Source organism: Neovison vison, chromosome 8 (genome assembly GCF_020171115.1).
Source record: "Neovison vison isolate M4711 chromosome 8, ASM_NN_V1, whole genome shotgun sequence".
In the NCBI taxonomy this organism is placed as follows: Eukaryota; Metazoa; Chordata; class Mammalia; order Carnivora; family Mustelidae; genus Neogale; species Neogale vison.
In genome coordinates, this window is record NC_058098.1 from 41,909,940 (window position 1) to 41,929,014 (window position 19,075).

Sequence of the window (19,075 nt, forward strand, 5' to 3'; positions counted from 1 at the left end):
TGAATTGCTTTAGGAAATCATTCTACTATGGAGTTTTATCTTACATTGTTCAAGTTTTCTTAAACACGGACAGTAAAAGAAGGATAATGGAAGCACAACTTAATAAGATTGTTTTCAGGAAGTGCAGGCAGGTGTCACAGGCCCCAGAGTGGGGAGTATACCATCAACAAGCCAACTAATTCCCACTTTCTCTAATTCTCTCTTTCTCACTCCTATCTCTATTCTCAGCCTGTCCTACTTCTCTGCAGACGTCTTTTCTCTGACTCTCCGTGTTCACGGCTAATGGTGAATATGTCACATCTTCAGATTTTATATAACCTGTGATCAAATCATCGGTTGGGATTTGCGGCACCTCTGAATTCCAGACCCTTACAAGAGATATCAGCCCCGTTTGGCTTCATTGGTAAATCTGAAGCCAAACATCTCCAGGGTGGTGGTGTTCGCCGTGGCTTTGCCTGCTATGAACAGAGAGGACATTTGAGAACAGGAAACACACTCCAAAGGTTCCCACTGCATCTTTGTGTATTCCGGCGGTGTCTGTGCACACAATGTCGATGGGCCAGCTCTACCTGGACAGCTTCCAATTTGTTTTCTTGCAATTTGTTTAGCGTATGGGTGATTTATGGGTTGTGGAGTGCTGGGAAAAGTCTGGTGATTTGTGTTTACGGCAAAGAAAGCTGTGTTTGAATATTTAAGCAATGTCAATATAGGGCAGGGGAAGGCATGATTTAAATGGTGTTTGTGAAGATAATTTTAGCATCTATTGTACCGAACACAAAACAAATAACCTTTGTTCTTGGAGGATAAGGGAAGAGATAAATAGAGTTTTCAAAAGTGATTTTAAAAAAAGAAAAACTCTAAGGATCAAGGTTTACTTACATTGCCCTTATTTCAAGGTCAAAGAGAGAAAAATTTAGAGGCTGAGAGGCCCGAGAGAAAGTCAGTCTTTTTTTTTTTTTTTTGAAAATTTTTTATTTTGTTTTATTTATTACTTTGACAGAGAGATCACAAGTAGGCAGAGAGGCAGACAGAGAGAGAGGGGAAAGCAGGCTCCCCATTGCACAAAGAGCCCGATGCAGGGCTTAATCCCAGGACCCTGAGATCCTGAACTGAGCCAAAGGCAGAGGCTTTAACCCACTGAGCCACCCAGGCGCCCAGGATCTTGTTCCTTCTTATCTGTATCAGAACTCATACTGAGCCACGAATTCTGGGTTGCAAAAGAGGATCTATTTTTTGCACTTGGTCTAAGTCTTTGTTCACAAACTAAACAAAAACAGCACAAATGCAATGAAAGTCAGTCTTTTTCGAGGAAATATGACCGTTGGAGAAGACTTCCAAACAAAAGGAAAAAAATCTATTCATTATATATGTCATGAGTAGTTAATTTTCAGTAGAAAGCAAAGAAACAAAGAGTGCTGAAAGGCAAGAAGAAATAAATGAAGAGCCGGAGAAGCCTGTTTGGGCCAGTTTTAGAGAATAAATAAAAAGGGAAAATCGATATAGATTTATACCTCAAGTTCATCTGGAAGAAAAAAAAAAGTGATTGGTAAAAATTGCCAGAATATTTTTAAACAGAAAGAACAAGGAGAATAACGCGTTCATCCTGATCTAAACATGACTTGAACACCAGCAAGAGTTAAGGTCGAGTTGCACTGGTCAAAAACCTAATAAATAAATGGATCAATAAAGCAACGGGTACTGAAAGAGACCTGAAAATTTATTTTTTTATTTTTTTTAATATTTTATTTATTTATTTGACAAACAGAGATCGTAGATAGACAGAGAGACAGGCATAGGGAGAAGGGGGAAGCAGTCTCCCTGCTGAGCAGAGAGCCTGACATGGGACTCGATCCCAGGACCCTGAGATCATGACCCGAGTGAAGGCAGAGGCTTAACCCACTGAGCCACACAGGGACCCCTGAGACCTGAAAATCTTAAAAAAGAATGTTCAAAATAAGATAAAGGACATATCCAAAACCAGTGGTAAACTAGTAGGGGAAAAGTTAGATCCTTGCTTTATATTATATGCCCCCCCAAACCCCCCCAAAACAAACCCCAACTCAGCCGAAAAGAATTAATGGAAACAAAACAAAGTAAAGAAGTATTTTTAAGACAAACTAGGAAAAAAGTAGGTGGATATTAGCTGGATTTGGATGGGGAATGGCTTCTTTAGCTTGAAAGCAAGGGAAGAAATGACAGTCACTCAGCCTTGCTGTGTCCCTCTGCCCAGGGGAGAGCTGCCTGACCACAAAGTGAGACCTGACTTTCTTGCACCGGGGAAGGGTACCCTAGATAGATCTGAAGTGGCAGGGTCAGGACCCGATGGCCAAAAGCAGTGTTTCTCACACTGGGATCAGTAGACTGGCTATATCGGAATTTCCTGTGGTAAACTGTGAGTGAATAAATGAATGAATGAATGAAAAGAAAGAAAAAGGAAGGAAGGAAGAAAAAGAAAAGTAGGAAGGAATGAAAGAAGAAAAGAAGGGAGGGAGGGAGGAAAGAAGGGAGGGAAAGAAAGAAAGAACAAAAAAGGAAAAAAAAGAAAGAAAAGAAGGAATAGATCTTTAATAAGATCTTTAGTAAGATAAAAAAAGACATCTAGATTTTGTCTCAGATATACTGAATTTAAGTCTTTGACAGTACATCTCAGGACTCTACCTATTCTAACCCACATTTTATTTTAAAGGTTTTATTCACTTATTTGACAGAGAGAATCACAGTAAGAGAGGGAACACAAGCAGGGGGAGTAGAGGAGGGAGAAGCAGGCTTCCCCACTGAGCAGGGAGCCTGATGTGGGGCTCCATCTCAGGACCCTGGGATCAGGACCTGAACTGAAGGCAGATGCCTAAATACTGAGCCACCCAGGTGCTCCATTAACCCACACTTTATTAATTTTTTTAAAGATTTTATTTATTTATTTGACAGACAGAGATCACAAGTAGGCAGAGGCAGGCAGAGAGAGAGAGAGAGAGAGAGAGAGAGAGAGAGAAGCAGGCTCCCTGCTGAGCAAAGATCTCAACTTAGGCTTGATCCCAGGACCCTGAGATCAGGACCTGAGGCGAAAGCAGAAGCTTAACCCACTGAGCCACCAAGGCACCCCAACCCACACTTTAAATACAGTATCACATTTTGAGTATTACTGGCTTAAAGGAAGCATCCTTATGTAGGCTAGAAGGAGGAGTGTTCAGCAGAGGTGTTAGAACATTCTGTGGTATCTCTACTCTGACATTCCAGGGCTGCCCAGAGAAAGTCCTATTTCTCATCCACATTGAGGATGAGAATTCAGTTCTGCCAGTTAGATTGCCTCACGTGGTATTTTGATCATAGGGGTGTGGTTCTCTGGCACATTCTGAGGGGAAGCCAGGAAATCCTGCAGCTTCTTTCCAGTTGGTCAGCAACATAGACATCAGTGGCTTCTTGATTTGGGGAGAACTCCATGGTGGGGGTGTCTTTCAGGAGATAGTTCCCCTGGTGGTTCAGTTCTACACATTCCAGTAGACCCCAGAAGCTCAGCCTAGAACTTGCTGTTAGGCTCCTTTGTAAGCACCTAAGACCTTGTGTTAAACTCCTTCCTGCTTAAAATATACAGAATGGGTTCTGTTCTTACACCAAATGAATGGATATAGCAGCCATCAAGAGTGTGAAGAGGTCAAGGGTGCCTGGGTGGCTCAGGCGGTTAAGAATCTGACCCTTGGGCGCCTGGATGGCTCAGTGGGTTAAGCCGCTGCCTTCAGCTCAGGTCTTGATCTCAGGGTCCTGGGATCGAGTCCCGCATTGGGCTCTCTGCTCAGCGGGGAGCCTGCTTCCTCCTCTCTCTCTCTCTGCCTGCGCCTCTGCCTACTTGTGATCTCTCTCTGTTGGATAAATAAATAAAATCTTTAAAAAAAAAAAAAGAATCTGACCCTTGATTTCCTCTCAGGTCATGATCTCAGGGTTATGAGATCTAGCCCCACGTCAGGCTCCACGCTGGGTGTGGAGCCTACTTAAGATTCTTTCTCTCCCTCCAGCCCCTCCCTCCTTCCCCCTTCTCTCAAAAAAAAAAAAAAATATGTGAAGTGTTCATCAATAAGTGTCTTGATCCAGTTAATGTGCTGGTTTCACTGAAGAGTGTCCTCAAAGAAGCAGTGCAAATTATTCAAAGTATTTGCTCTTAAATATACGTTATTTCCAATTTTCTGCATGATGAAATGGACATCAAGTCCTCTTGGTGTGCACCAAACTGTGTTTGCCTAGAGGGAAAACACTTGTAAGTTTGAGTTGTGAGCTAAACTAGTCACTTTTTCATGAAGCATCATCGTTTTTACTTTAAATAAAAACTGACAGATTAAGTAAGGTTATTTAGATTTGGGTATTTGAGCAGACATCTCAAAAACGAACAAAACAAATCTGCCATTTCAAAGATAACCACTTGGCACTTGTTACCCATGATAAAATTTGAGCTTTCAAGCAAAAAATAAAATGTTGGGAAACTTGTATCCATTACAGCAAGGGAAGACTTCTCTCACAGAATTGGTGGTGAAATTTCCAAATGTGTTTTTTTTCTGTCGTATCAGGTAATACAATATGTTGAAACTTCGGAGGTCTACATAACTCAGCAGCCAATCTTTCCTAAATGTCCTCTGGCTAATGCTACAAACTCAGGCCTGGATAAAGGTCCGCTCAAAGCGCTAGAGAGACCCACAGATTTTACTGTAACTGAGAAGGAAAAGTTCCCTGGTATTTTGACAGATTTCACCAAGCCACTCGAGAAACAGTCATTTTTCCAGTTTTGATGTAGTATCAAATAAGAATATCCATAATCATTTGAAAAGGTTACACATCTGTGTGAGGCTGGATTTTCTTTCTTTTTTAAAAGTATCCCCATTAAAAAAAAAATATTCATGGGTTGGGGGGGGAGAAAGAACAAGCACCAGCGGGAGGAGAGATAGAGGGAGATGGAGAAGCAGACTCTCAAATGAATAAGGCAGAACTCGATTTCAAGATCCTGACGTCAGTGACCTGAGCCAAAGGCAGATGCCCCAGGCTGGATTTTCTTCGTGGACTTCAGCAACATATTGAAAAAGACTGAAAGTGAAGTAAATGTGAGACTCCAGATGCCTTTCATTAAGCTGCGCATTAAATATGCAAAAACTTAGAACACAGCAATTATACTCACTGCTTTTTCCATTTTGAAAACAATGTTACCTGTGTTAATATGTAATGGTTTTACTGCTGTTATTTTACTGCATACATACATAATGAAATTTTGGCTTCAATCTACAATACTATAAATATTGATAGATATGGCCCACTTGCACAAAAGATCTTTTTAAGAGTGTAAAGGGGTCCTGCGCACAAAATGAGAACTGCGGTTTTAGAGCACACAATTTAATACCACACTTCACCAGGAGATGTCGCCACTAACACACGTGGCAAACTCCCTGGCCAGGGCTTAAATACGAGACCTCAGTTTCCACAGCACACAAGCGACTTGCACCATTCGTTCAAAGAGTCCAGCATCTTGTACGATTTGACGGAGTGGAAGGAAAGAATGGAGAGAGGAAGACCATCTCTAAGTCTTAATAAAGCTCTAGAGAAACTTGTGATCATGCACTGGGGGAGGGAAGGGAGGTAAAAGAAAGAGGCGAGTCCCAAAATCGCAGAGATAGAAGGAGCCTGGGCGAGTGGCATCACTCAGAGAGCTTGCCCGTCTGCAGTGACATCAGGCTGGAGGGTATCACTGGGAGCCCAACCATTCAATGACGTCAGATTTCTCCAGGAGAAAACCTTCCCTCTGCTCCAGCTGATCTTTACACAAAGAGAAGAATTCTGTGACTTTCAAGTCACTGTCAGAACGGACCCTGGGTCCTTGCCCACCAGACATCCCTCATTGTCCACACACTCGATTTCTCTTATCAAAGTCACAGAAGTGGTTCTCTGTGTCATACTTCACAGTCCTGTAGCTATGATATGCCTAGGAATACCATTTCCCTGGCATTGTGAACGATTATGTGATACATTCTGTATTCATGGGGTTTATAACCTGGGAAATGGGTTCTGAGAAGCCAGGGCATTCCAAAGATGGGACAGTATTCTGAGGATCGCAGGCTCAACTTCGTAGGTCTCCATTCCTCGTGAGCCAGTCTCATGAACAAGGCTTTAAAGTGTTGCTATTTCTTCTCTAGGTATCTAAGGGAGCCCGTGCAGAGATAATCCATCCTTTCAAACTTAAACTTGCTAGGACATGTGAACTGTGGGGCTATCACTGCACTAAGCCTCAGGTCTGGAGCAGAGTCACCTCCTTTTCCGAACTTTTTTCTCTGTCTCCTGTTCTGCTTCAGGATCCCCTCTTGCTGCGCTGACTCGGGTTCACTATTTCTTTCCTCCTGATTTTCATTTGTCCACCATCTTCAAGGGGATCCTGGTGCCGTGTGCTGATTTAACACCCGAGCTTTGCTCTGGATAACTCGTCTTCACCCTCCTCCTCCCTGCAAAAAGGAAAATGTCGTGGCTCTTTCTGCATCTGCAGGAGGGGCACCTCCTATAGATCTGGCATGTATGGGATAAGAGAGTTTAATCTCTCAGAGTAACTCATTCATCACAGGCCCCACTCCCCTGACTTCCAGAGATCCGGGCAGATTAGTTTGACCACTAATGTCATTAGCTGATCATTATCCAAGACCCCATCTACAAGACTGACTGAGAATTTCTAGAGGCTTAAAAAAAAAAAAAAGTAATTTCTGCAGGCTTAAGTTTGTGGAGTCTTCTTGGTCTCTAGGCTTCCAATACCTCCTGTTTTTGCAGTCTCTGTTCTGCCTTGTGGTGTGTTAAACTTAATACCTTCCTTGCATTTGCATTTTACTGAAAGCCCACCCATTCGATGCACTGGTGAACACTGGACACTTACAGGACATCTTAGGGCAGTTCAGAAGAGAGCATCGAGGGAAACAACTTTGTGGTGGAAAACCGAGAGCGTTATCATTTCCCTTTGCCTAGTCTTTCCCTCATGTTGTCCCACCGCCTTCCACCTGCCTGCTCTCTGCTCCCGATCCTTCCCTGGCTCTTGCCCCTTCTCTCCCTTTTCTTCCTGGATCCCTAAGTACTTTTCCTTCTTTAAGAAGAGACGCTGCTTTCGCTTTCTCTTCTGTAGCTCGAGACCAGCAAACCCCTCAACTTTGAATCCTTTTACTGTTCATCCTGTATATATCAAGTTATTTTTTTTTAAGATTGTATTTATTTATTTGACACAGAGAGAGAGAGATCACAAGTAGGCAGAGAGGCAGGCAGAGAGAGAGGAGGAAGCAGCCTCCCTGCTGATCAGAGAGCCCGATGTGGGGCTTGATCCCAGGACTCTGGGATCATGACCTGAGCCCAAGGCAGAGGCTTAACCCACTGGGCCACCCAGGCACCCCATCAAGTTATTTTTGAAAAACTTGAAATAGTTTGAAAAACTATTTTTTAAAAACTTAAAAAAAAAAAAAGAGAAGCTCTTCTTGGCTAATAAAAAAAATGGCAATTTTCCCTCTCTTTCTTTCATATCATAGTTTCTATTAAATTGGGATCTGAGGGGCACTTGGGTGGTTCAGTCATTAAGCATCTGCCTTCAGCTCAGGTCATGATCCCAGGGTCCTGGGATTGAGCGCAGGGTCCCCTGCTCCACAGAAACCTGCTTCTCCCTCTTCTGCTCCCCCTACTTGTGTTCCCTCTCTCCCTGTCTCTTTCTCTCTCTCTGTCAAATAAATAAATAAAAACTTTATAAATAAGCAAGTAAATAAGTTAGTAAGGATCGGGGACACCTGGGTGGCTCAGTTGGTTGGATGACTGCTTTGGGCTCAGGTCATGATCCTGTAGTCCCGGGACTGAGTCCCTATCAGGCTCCCTGCTCAGTGGGGAGTGTGCTTCTCCCTCCGACCCTCCCTGCCAATACTCTCTCTCCCTCTCTCTCAAACAAATACATAAAATCTTTGAAAAAACATTGGGATCCCCTCAAGCAGACCTCAGTTTTCATGAGAGTGTTTTCTGGGGAGGTGACAGTGAAGGAAGAAAAGCAAAAAAGGGGGTGGTCAGTCAGGGCACTTACAAAAGAAGATGCCAGAACACTGGTGCACAAGTATTAGTGTGGACATATGCTTTCCTTTCCCTTGGGTAAACAACTGGAAGTAGAATGCTGGCTCATGTAATAAACAGGTTTATGTCCAACTTTTTAAGAAACTGCTAAACTTTTCCAAAGTGGTGGTAACCTTTTTATTTGCACAGCTGTGTGTGTGTGTGAAGGACCCAGTTCTTCCAAGAGCTGTATGCTAAAAATCAGAAGCAGAAGCACTGCTTGGGGAAATTGAAGAAGACCTGAATGAAAGGAGAGGTATATACCATGTTCAGGGTCAGAAGGCTCAATAGTATTAAAGACGTTAATTCGCCCTAAATTGATGTACAGACTTAATGCGATACCAATCAAAAACTCAGCAGGCATTTTTGGGGGGATAAGAACTGAGAGGCTCATTTTGAAATTCATATGGAAACACAAAAGCCCTAAGACAGACAAAATAACTCTGAGAAAGAACAACGTTGTTCAACATTGAAAGGCTAATAGCGCCTTATTTCAAGAATGATTATAAGTAACGATAATTTAATTACAAATTATAAATCTTGGCAATGCCTATAATTATCTGATGCCCAAGTCACCCTGCAGATGGATCTAATCTCAGTCTCTATGGGTGCGACCCAGCAGCGGGAGGTTTTGCAACTCCCCAGCTAATTTCCTCTCTGCCGTCCACACCTAAAACGGCTTTAAGAGGTTCGTACATGAACATACTTCATGCAACCGCTAGAGGGCGCCTTGGGATTATGACCTCCAGAGGCACCGACTTGCCTCAAAGAGATGGTCACGCCAACGTTCTGAAGCCTGTTTTTTTCAGATTATCAGATAATTTGTGTAGGGGGGGATAAGGAATAAAGAATTTAAGACTGATTATCACTATGGCTGATAGTACTTTTTTTTTTTTTTTTTAATATATGAAGTATTTACCCAGCAAGGGGATCGAGAACACCTTTATCAATTTTGATTCTGTGTTGATGACATCCTGGTCTAAGAAGGAGTTACTTAGAGATTTAAAAATGATCCCGGGTGTCTAATAGAACTTTCGTCTTGGCCTGACATTTGGAACTTTCCAAAACATGGCTCTTGATTAGTCTTTCAAGCTCCTCTAAGCTTTCTCATGTCCCTGCGTGTACCCTGTTTTAGCCACACTGCTCCCTCTGACCTTGGAGGTCCCCAGACAGGAGCTGCCCAATTCACCCTCCCCAGGATGCCCTCGTGTTCCCTCCAGCCCTCCGGGAGCCCTCTGGCTCACAGCCCCAGAACTCTTCTCCTGATGTCCATTTGCAGTGGGCTGCCTATTGCTCTGGGTTATCATAACACCCCCCCACACACACATTCATACCTTGTCTGCTAGATTGTGTTTATGCTCTTGGAGTCCCGAGAGCCCACCTTTAATTGAACAACCATTGGTAGTGCTTGCATGTGGGTGGTTGGCTGACATTTGCTTGATGAAAAATGTTATTATGATTTATTAGATGAATTTAAAGCACGCTTCCTGAGAAAAGGGCCGTGTGTTATCATTTCCTCCCGGATGCTCCCTCCCATCCTCCTGGAGTCCTGCAGGCGCCCAGTGTGTGATGGCTGACTTGAGGTCTGCGCGCCCACGTCTAACACTTCTAGCTTTACCCTGACTCGTTCCGCTCTTCCCCTTCCCCCTCCTCCGTCTCTTCCTCTTCCTCAGCCCCTTCTAAAGAGGTGACGTGGTGTCATCTGGTTCTGTGCAGCCCTTTTCTCTCCTCTCCTCCACTTACTTCCCTTCTCTCTCCTCTCCTCTGATATCTGGGCTTCTGGGACACGATAAGAAATCAAGATTTAATCTCTGCCCCCAGTTCCTGGCAGAGTTTCTAAAACGCTTGTAATTCCTCAGTGATAGGGGTGCTAGGAGCATCTTTTGTTCTAAAATTCGGCTTTTGATCCCAGTTCCTGACACAGAGCAGCTGAACACTTTGGAATTTCCCAGGTGACAGGAGCATCTTTGTTGTTGTTGTTCTAATGAGGTGACTCCTGGTGGGCTCCTGGACGGTTTCAGGATGCGGCCTGGTCACCAGATTGGAAGACCACGGATTGGAAGCTTGGGACTTTCAGCCTCATTCCCCATCATCCAGGAGAGGAGAGGCTGGAGATTGAATTAATAATTGATCGATCATGCCTTTGTGATGGAGGCCCCTTTAAAAATCCCTATGCTAAGGGGTCCAGAGAATTTCTGGTTTGGTGAACACATTCAGGTGTGGAGAGGGTAGTGTACCCCCATTCCTCTCCAAGCTTCTGAGCGTGAGACCCTTCCAGACTTTACCATATGTACCACTTCTGATTACTCACCTGTACCCTATGTCAGATCTTTTATAATAAACAAGTAGGTGTAGTGTTTCTCGGAGTTCTGTAAGTCATTCTAGCAAATTATTAAGCCTGGGAAGAGCTTGTGGCACCTCTGATCTATAGCCAGTTGGTCAGAAGTACAGGTGTCTGAAGTGGGGGCAGTCTTCTGGGGCTGATCCCTTGGCCTGTAGGGTCGGTGCTAAGTCCTGGTAGTCAGGGCCAGACAGAAATTAAATTGTAGGACACCCAGCTGATGCCCAATTGGAGAATTAGACCATTGGGCTCGGGTGTGAGGAAAACCCTATACATTTAGTGTCAGGAGTATTTTGAGTAGAGAAGTGGTTTTCCTTTAGCTTCTTCATTTAACACGTTAAAAAACAAAACTGAAGTACCGATGAACATAAGTAGTATTTGAGATATTTGCCAACAATTCTGATTCAGTCTTCACATACATCGCTATGATTTGTTGGTGGCAAAATCACAGGTATTGCGAATACTACTCTGGCTTATCGGCTTACATTCATGATGGAATAAAATGTTAAATGCAGTAGGGTTTCATGAAATGAAATATGTAATCCCCCCCATATGCTCATAAGTCCTCTGTGTCCTAACTGGAAACTTCTGATGGCAGGAGAGGTCTATGGTCCCCCTGGGTAAGAACCTCTCGCAGAACAATATATTAAATACATATTTTTCTTTCAGGGTCAAAGGAACCAACTTTCTTTCCCTCCCCCACTCCCTCGTTCCGTTCCTCCTTTCCTTCCCTTCCCTTCCCTCCTTCTTTTTATTTATTTATTTGAAAAAGAGAGAGAGAGAGAGAGAGAGAGAGAGCATGAGAAGGGGGAGGGTCAGAGGGAGAAGCAGGCTCCCCCCTGAGCAGGGAGCCCGATGCGGGACTCAATTCCAGGACTCCAGGATTATGACCGGAGCCAAAGGCAGCAACTTAACCACCTGAGCCACCCAGGCGCCCCTCCTTCTTTTTCTTTTTGTTAAAAGATTCAAATCTTCAGAAAACTGCCTGAGTTGCCATCTTTCAGTACCAGTACTGGTATTTCTAAGACTAAAGCCTGCATCAGACCCCCCAGAGGGTTTGTGAAACCCAGATGACATGGCTCTGCTCCTGGAGCTTCTGATTTGGGCGGGGCCCAAGGGTCTGCCTTTTCTAGCAAGTTCCCAGGCAACGCTGGTGCTACTGATTGGGAGGCTTCTTTGAGAACCACTCCCTTATACCGAGTTTGACATTCTGACATTTTGATGCTTTGAACTAGGTAAGTGACCATCTTGGAGGGAAGAGTTTGATGCCATCCAAGAGAAGCAGGAGTACTCGCTCCTGTGTGTGGGGTGAGGGGGCTGTCGGGGAGAAGCATGGGGTGTGGACTGGAGACATAAAGCTGGGTGGCAGGTGACGGGGATATCCTGCCCGACATCCCAAGTCCCACCTTCCCTGATCATTCTCTTCTGTCTCTCCCTCCTGCTTCCTAGAGTCACCTTCCAAATGCAACTAATTACCCACTCCCCGGGGCTTGCCTCGGGGTCTGCTTTTGGGAAAACCCGTTCTAAGATGTGCATTCAAATTCTAAACCCCCACTTATGCCCTGTGTGACCCCTGACAGTGGATGAAGTCTCTCGAGCCCCTTTCTTCGTCACCACCCCAGGGACAACACTGCCATTTCCCAGTTACTGGAAAGATGGGCCAAGATAGGAGCACTGTGGGCCAGTGCCAGGCAGAGGGGACAGGTGCTCAGGGGACATTAGTGTCTTCTTCCCTTGAGGCTGGCTGCATTCAGGGGGAAGAGGGCAGAGTGCAGAGCAGAATGAATTCGTCAGATCCCTGGACCCTGCAGACAAGAGGGTTCATCTCAGCACAGGGATGTGGGGGCAAGGGTGCGGGCTGGGTCGCTCTTCTCTGAAAACATGGCTCTCACCCTCAGAGCTGGGCTGACAAGGAAAGACATTGGTGGTGGCCTTGGAAGTTTTGAGTCCTCCTGCTTCTGTCCTGGGATTGAAATCCCCCATCCGTAGCCCCTTCTTCCACAAAATATGTTTGATTTTAGCTTTTGAGTTGTGAGCCAGGAAGACTGCCTCATTGATTATCTGGTAAGATCCCTGCTGCCCTTCCTCCTCCTCTCATTTCAGGAGGAGGGTATATCTTTTCTATTATTTTGAATACTTCATAGTAGAAATATTAGAGAGGGAGAGAGCTAGCATTCACCGCTTTGTTTCACTGTGGGCCTCCTAATTTATGGATGGTTTGGTTACCATTCTGTAAAATAGAAGGAGAAAGAAAACATCTAGAAGTGGATTTCCAAGTGACTGGCTCAGCCTGCTTCCTTACCCCTCCAGCGGCCCCCTCCCCAGCTCATAATGCAATGTCAAAACAGAATCCGGACAGGAGGCGCCAATGGGGGACAAGATCAATACTGGCCTTTCTCTTTATTCTCCACCCACATTGTGTGAGTCTTCGTGTGGGCTCTGTCCGTGGGGTGCTGTTTGCAACTACCTTTACTGCAGGCGGATACGACTGAAGGACAAAAGCAGAGCGAGATACAGCTAATACGAAGGAAGAAAGCCGGAGATGCCAGGGAGAGCAAAACAAATGCAAATTGCAAGGGGCAAGTCAATTTCTCCTAATTAATAGTAATATTAAAAGTCAGTTTCTATGCATTCAAATTCAAAGGAGAGTATCCTCCTTCGAGAAGTTTCTATACGAAATTGCAGGCTCGGAGCTGTGGATGCTGACGAGGGTTTTATCTGGCTCAGTCAAAGAGCTGACACAGAGCAGGGCTGTTCACCTTCCTGGTTCTTGGCAGGGCAAGGGGATAGGACAGTGGGTCAGGCAGATTGGGGCCCGTTGTAAATAGACAAAAAGAATTTGGGATACAGACAGTTAAAAGCTAAGATGCTGAGGTGAATTGGTTCTCCCTGAGATTGCTCATGGCAGTCTATTTCCTCAACTACAGTAAACTCCAAGTCAACTTGTGTTCAGCCTTTATATCTGGTACATCGTGAGGTTTTGCACAGTGACCTTGAAAATACCTTTTCTTATGTAAATTGTTCTAACCTTCAGATTTCATTGTATGACATCTTGGTTGTGTGTGTGTGTGTGTGTGTGTGTACAGCACAGAAGCGAGATGTCAAATACAAAACATAATCTTGTGTGCATACACACATACACAGAGAGAGAGAGTGAGTAGCTTAAATATAGAGCTCAGAAATATGCAGTTCATTCAGTTGGCTAAAGGAGTCACTAAAAGTTTGTGAACAGAATTTGGTAAGTAAAAATTTCCTTTCAAGAAATTTACTGTGGTAGTGGATGGATTAATTAATCCAAAAGGATTAGATTGTTTTGTTTATTTTGGATATTTTAGATTGGATTGTAATCCAGACTAAGAATTGGCAGTGGTGGGGGTCGGTGATTGCAAGCAGACGGACTCGTTTGGAAGCTCTGGAGAATGGGCTGGGTAGGAAACGGGGAGCACTCAGCCAGGAATCCCCAGCACACGTCTGTGACTAAGCAGACATGCAGGAACGCACCCGAGAGGCATGGAGCGAGCAGGCTGATGAACGACATGGCCATTCCGCTTTGGAGGGAAAGGGAGGAAAGAGCTGCCGAGATTCCAGAAACGGGATGAGTCCGTCTGTCCGTCCCTGAGTTGGGACCTCGTTAAAAGATGATCAGAGGGGCGACGGGGTGGCCCAGTAGGTTAAGCCTCTGCCTTCAGCTCAGGTCGTGGTCTCGAGGTCCTGGGATCGAACCCCGCATCGGGCTCTCTGCTTGGCAGGGAGCCTGCTTCTCCCTTTCTCTCTGCCTCCTTGTGATCCCTCTCTCCCTCTGTTGAATAAATAAAAAAATAAAAGATGATCAGAGTTATTTATAGTCTTAGAAAGAACTGCAGGGGGAAGTCCACTGTGTCCCCCAGCCTCTTCTGAGTTACCATTCTTCCTCCTGTGCCTTTCCACATCCCATAGGACTTCCTCCTTGTAGGTAGTTGGTGTGAAGGTCCGATTTTATACAAAAGCATTTGATATGATGAATAAAGAGGACAATCTTTTTTTTTTAAGATTTTATTTATTTATTTGATAGAGAGAGATCACAAGTAGGCAGAGAGGCAGAGAGAGAGGCGGGGGTGAAGCAGGCTCCCCCGCTGAGCCGAGAGCCTGATGTGAGCCTCAATCCCAGGACCCTGAGATCATGACCCGAGCCAAAGGCAGAGGCTTAACCCACTGAGCCACCCAGGCGCCCCAAGAGGGCAGTCTTCATTTTGAATATATTCTGCTTAAGATAGAGTTTGGCTTCACTTGGCAAGATCAGCTGAGCTGACTCAGACAGAGAAGGCCTCTCATCTCTAGGATGGGAGGGTGCTTTGGAGCACACAGAAGACCTTCATTCTAGCAATGACGCTCTCTGGGGATATCAGAACTTAGGGAGAGAAGAGGATGTAGTGTGGATGTCTTTGAAGGCTGGGCATTAAGCACTGTGAACTTGGGGCGCAGAAGCAGGGATCCCTAGGAGTCCAGCCTATGGTCAGTGGGGTGGACCCTTGGGAGGGACAACCTTGTGGTTTTCCTGAGCCAGATTCCTTTCTTATGGCCTTGATGCCATATAAAAAGAGCTCTGGGTTCTTTATGAACCGAAAGAGGATATGGGTGAGGGATGCTCAGTAAGTGCTGATGTTGGGTATCTTATGGGCCTTGGTGATTAGAAGCTGGGAACCAGGCTTAATATGTTTTAAGGAAATAAATAGGATGATTCATCTACCCCAATATTGTGATCCACAAATATCTGCTACAATGATTAAAAGGCAGGGCTATGCACTTTTATTGGGCCAGGGTTTTAGAAGTCTTTCTACAGCTGATTTAATTGGATTTACCTTGCTGTGAAACGCTCAGGTTCACAGGCTTGCAGACGTTAGAGTGGAAATTCACTACTGTTGGAGAAATAAGTAGTCTACGGCATATAAGATGTCTCGTGGATACTTTATTTTGACCCTTGTTAAGAGTGTAGGTGCTTCGAGGATAAGTTCTTTCCGAACCTTACCTTGACTGAAATACAGAGGTTGTTCGTAGATGTTTGAGAGGCTGTCATCCCCTTCATAAATCTGTGGTCCCCGTGTTTAGTCATTTAAGCCTTCCCTTGTCCTGAGTGGTTGCTATCATCACCTGTGCTGAAGAGAAAAGAGAAAAGCTACCTTGAGTTCAGAATTAAGGAAGATTTTTTTTTTTTTCCAAGAGAGAAAAGCTTGTAACCTTTAATACTTTAAGATGCAGTAAGAGGTAGTCTTGTGCTGTGGAATTCACGGTTAATTCTTTTAAAAAAAAGTATACACACACACACACACACATACATTTATATGTATATACATGCATATATTTACATATACATATACATATATATACATGCATATATATGTATATATTCAAGCCTCCTAATCATCTAAAGGGCAAAATGATTTGTTTAGAGTCTTATAACAGGATTTCTGAACAAAACTCCTAAGATTCTGCACCCAGTCTCAGAATTTGTTGTGAGGGAAACAGAAGGGACAGCGCAGACAATTCTGTATTGGTCCAGGGACATCTTAGACTAATGCGTAGGACCACACTTATTCTAGGAAGCACACTTAAACCTGATACGTACGAGAACTGTCTTAAAAAGATGATGTACTCACATATTCATAATACACTCTGTATTTTAAAAAGATCCCACTTTCCAGAGCAGTCTTTATGGTATGATACCATCTTTACAAAAAGGAAAACATATACATATGCCCAGTGAAAAAATTTGCTTAAAGACGGAGTTTAAAGATGATAATGTGGGGGCGCCTGGGTGGCTTAGTGGGTGAAGCTTCTGCCTTTGGCTCAGGTCATGATCCCAAAGTCCGGGGATCGAGACCTGCATTGGATTCTCTGCTCCACGGGGATCCTGCATCCCGCTCTCTCTCTGCCTGCCTCTCTGCCTACTTGTGATCTCTCTCTCTCTCTCCCTGTCAAATAAATAAATACAATCTTTTAAAAGAATAAACATGTTAACCTATTTTTTTTCTTCTTTTTAGTTATCTGGCTTTTAGTACATACCCTTGAGTCTGCATTTCTTGTGTCATAAAAATAATAACGGGGAAAAAAGAAAAGGACTTGATAACAGAGCCATCCAAAGGTGGGGCGGGTTACGAGGCCACAAACCACGCATCGCCAGTGGTAATGAGTAGAAGTGAGACGTTTCATTGACAGGAATTCCACTGAAGAAGAACCTGCCATGTAGTTGTCAATGGGGAGAGACGGCCTCTACTTCCCAGCCCAGTTCTAAGGTTCTAGAACCTGGAAATCTTCTCCTGTGGACGATCTTTTCCAAAGCCATTTAGAACTGCTCTCTCAAGCATGGCTCTTGGTCACTGAAAGTGAAGAGGGAGCTAGGGTATCTTTAAGCCGCGTCAAACCGAAAATATCCTTGATGTGTGTTTTTCCTTCTGCGAGCAAAGTGAAGAAGGTACCCTTTCATGTGGGAGCTGGGCGGGTTGCGTGGTAACTGTCAGCCCCCAGACAGACCTGCCTCCTTCTGGCAGCCCCATTTTATCATCCCTGAAGTAAGCCAAATTAGCAGCCTCTTAATGGCAGATTGCTAACTTCACTTTCTTCACTTTCTACAAAGTTAAAAAAAAAAAAAAGACGACAAGGGACAGCCAGATTTTTCTAGCAAGATCTAATCTCTTCTTTTTTTGTTTGTTTTGTTTTGTTTTGTTTTAATCTGAAAACATTTTAAGGGGCAGTGATCTTCCTAGCCAGACAGGTTTAAAAAGGAAAGAGAGAACCCCACCACAGTGCTTGTCTGTGGAGGGCGGGGGGACTAAGAACAGCGCGGGAACTTCGGTTTAGCCATCCTAGCAGGAGCAAGCACCTTTCTACAGAAACGAGAAAAACTATTTGCCCATCAAAGCAGCACTGAGGGATCTCTCCAAGAGATTTTTTAAAAAAGAGTTTATTTACTTATTTGACAGACAGAGATCCCGATGCGGGGCTTGACCCCAGGACCCTGAGATCATGACCTGAGCTGAAGGCAGATGCTTAACCCACTGAGCCACCTTGGCACCCCATTTCTGAGAGATTTTAGCCACTTCATGGGGCATGCATTTCAGTCTTGCATGGCAAAACGAAAGCAGCTCTGTGCCCAGAAACACCAGCTCCTAAAGCCCTATGCATGAAAGAAAAGGCAAAATCCTGGGCATATTTTCTTCACATTCCTTCTATTTTCCCTCTTAAGACAGTTTGTGAGGTGGAGGGGACCCGCAGGGCTGGCTTCCTACCTGCAGCTCCCTCCGATATTCAGCACTTTTCTGCCTGTTCTGAGTAATCTATCAAAAATAATGAGGGAGTTGGCAGTTGCTGCTGTGCAGAAGGTAGCCGGCAGAAAGGCCATCTCTCCTCAAGTAACCCCACACTGGTTCTGGAAAAATTTCCTATGGAGAAAAAAAAAATGGTAGTTCAGCAACTGAAATCTGTTTCCTTTGCCATGTTTGTGGTCCTTCCACAAGACAAGGGGAGTATGGCGCCACTTTGGTTTGCGAGGACAGGCTGGGTTGGCCTGGTGGGTCTGGTCTTGGGCTTTCTGACCGCTCAGGGCAGAGAGGCTTCCATGTCCAAGACCATTTTAAGTATGCTTCTAGACTGCTCCAAACTGGGACCTCTGAATGGAAGCCTCCCGGCATGTCTGTCTTTGGGTTTTCCATTTTCCCCTCCCTCTGCAGTGTCTTGTGCGCATGGCATTACAATACAAAGGAAGGCACCGTTTTAAAAAGTGAAGTGTAGAGGACACACCATGTTGTGTGAGTTCCAGGTGTACAACAGGGCAATGGGACACGTCTGTATTTGTGCTGTGTTCCCCAGAAGTGTAGCTCGCATCTGTCCCCTGCAACGCTATGGCGCTATGACAATACCACTGACTATATCCCCGAGGCTGTGACTTACTCATTCCTTAACCGAAGCCTGTACCTCCCACTCCCCTTCACCCAGCCCATAGTTGCCAGAAGGAGCAGTGGTGATGGCGAAGGGGTGGGGGTTGGGGGGTGTGTGCAAAAGGACACTTAAAAAAAAAAAAAAAAACAAAGAACTATGATACCACCCTACAGTATCCATTATTTTCATATCGTTATGTTCCTTTTTGGTCCTTATGTATATTACATATGGTTCCTATGTATTTTACAGAGGTTATTTGTAGGATGATCTGTGGACCATTTGTGTTTTTTTTTTTTTTTCTCCTTCAGTTAACTTTGTGCCATAAATACCTTCTGTTTATAGTGGTTATTGGTAACTTTTCTGTGACATAATAGCATGGGGTGTGGAGCACCGTATTTTCCTAAGCCTTTTCCTGTTAATGAACTTTTGGGTCATTTTATATTCATGCCATTCCAGATACGACATAAAAAGAGGCTCTCATTGTTTTTTTTTTTAAATTTATTTATTTTCAGAAAAACATTATTCATTATTTTTTTCACCACACCCAGTGCTCCATCTCATTGTGTTTTAATAAAGATGCAAACTCTTATTCAATTCCCTAATGGGTTCCTGCAGATGCCACTAACTGTGCTGTCTCCTATAGTCCTTTATTATGGTTACAATGCCATTAGCCCATTGTGCTTAAGGGCGGATATGCGTTCTACAGCTTTCCGGGAAGCTGGATTTGACACACTGTGC

At 44.4% G+C, this 19,075-nt stretch overlaps 1 non-coding gene across 1 annotated transcript; it reads right to left on the reverse strand.

The window, feature by feature from the left end:
• Positions 1-1,161: 1,161 nt before the first annotated feature.
• Positions 1,162-1,287, reverse strand: LOC122916680. The gene has a single exon (XR_006386298.1). It is a non-coding gene; the product is annotated as a small nucleolar RNA SNORA40 (small nucleolar RNA).
• Between the last annotated feature and the right edge of the window lie 17,788 nt (positions 1,288-19,075).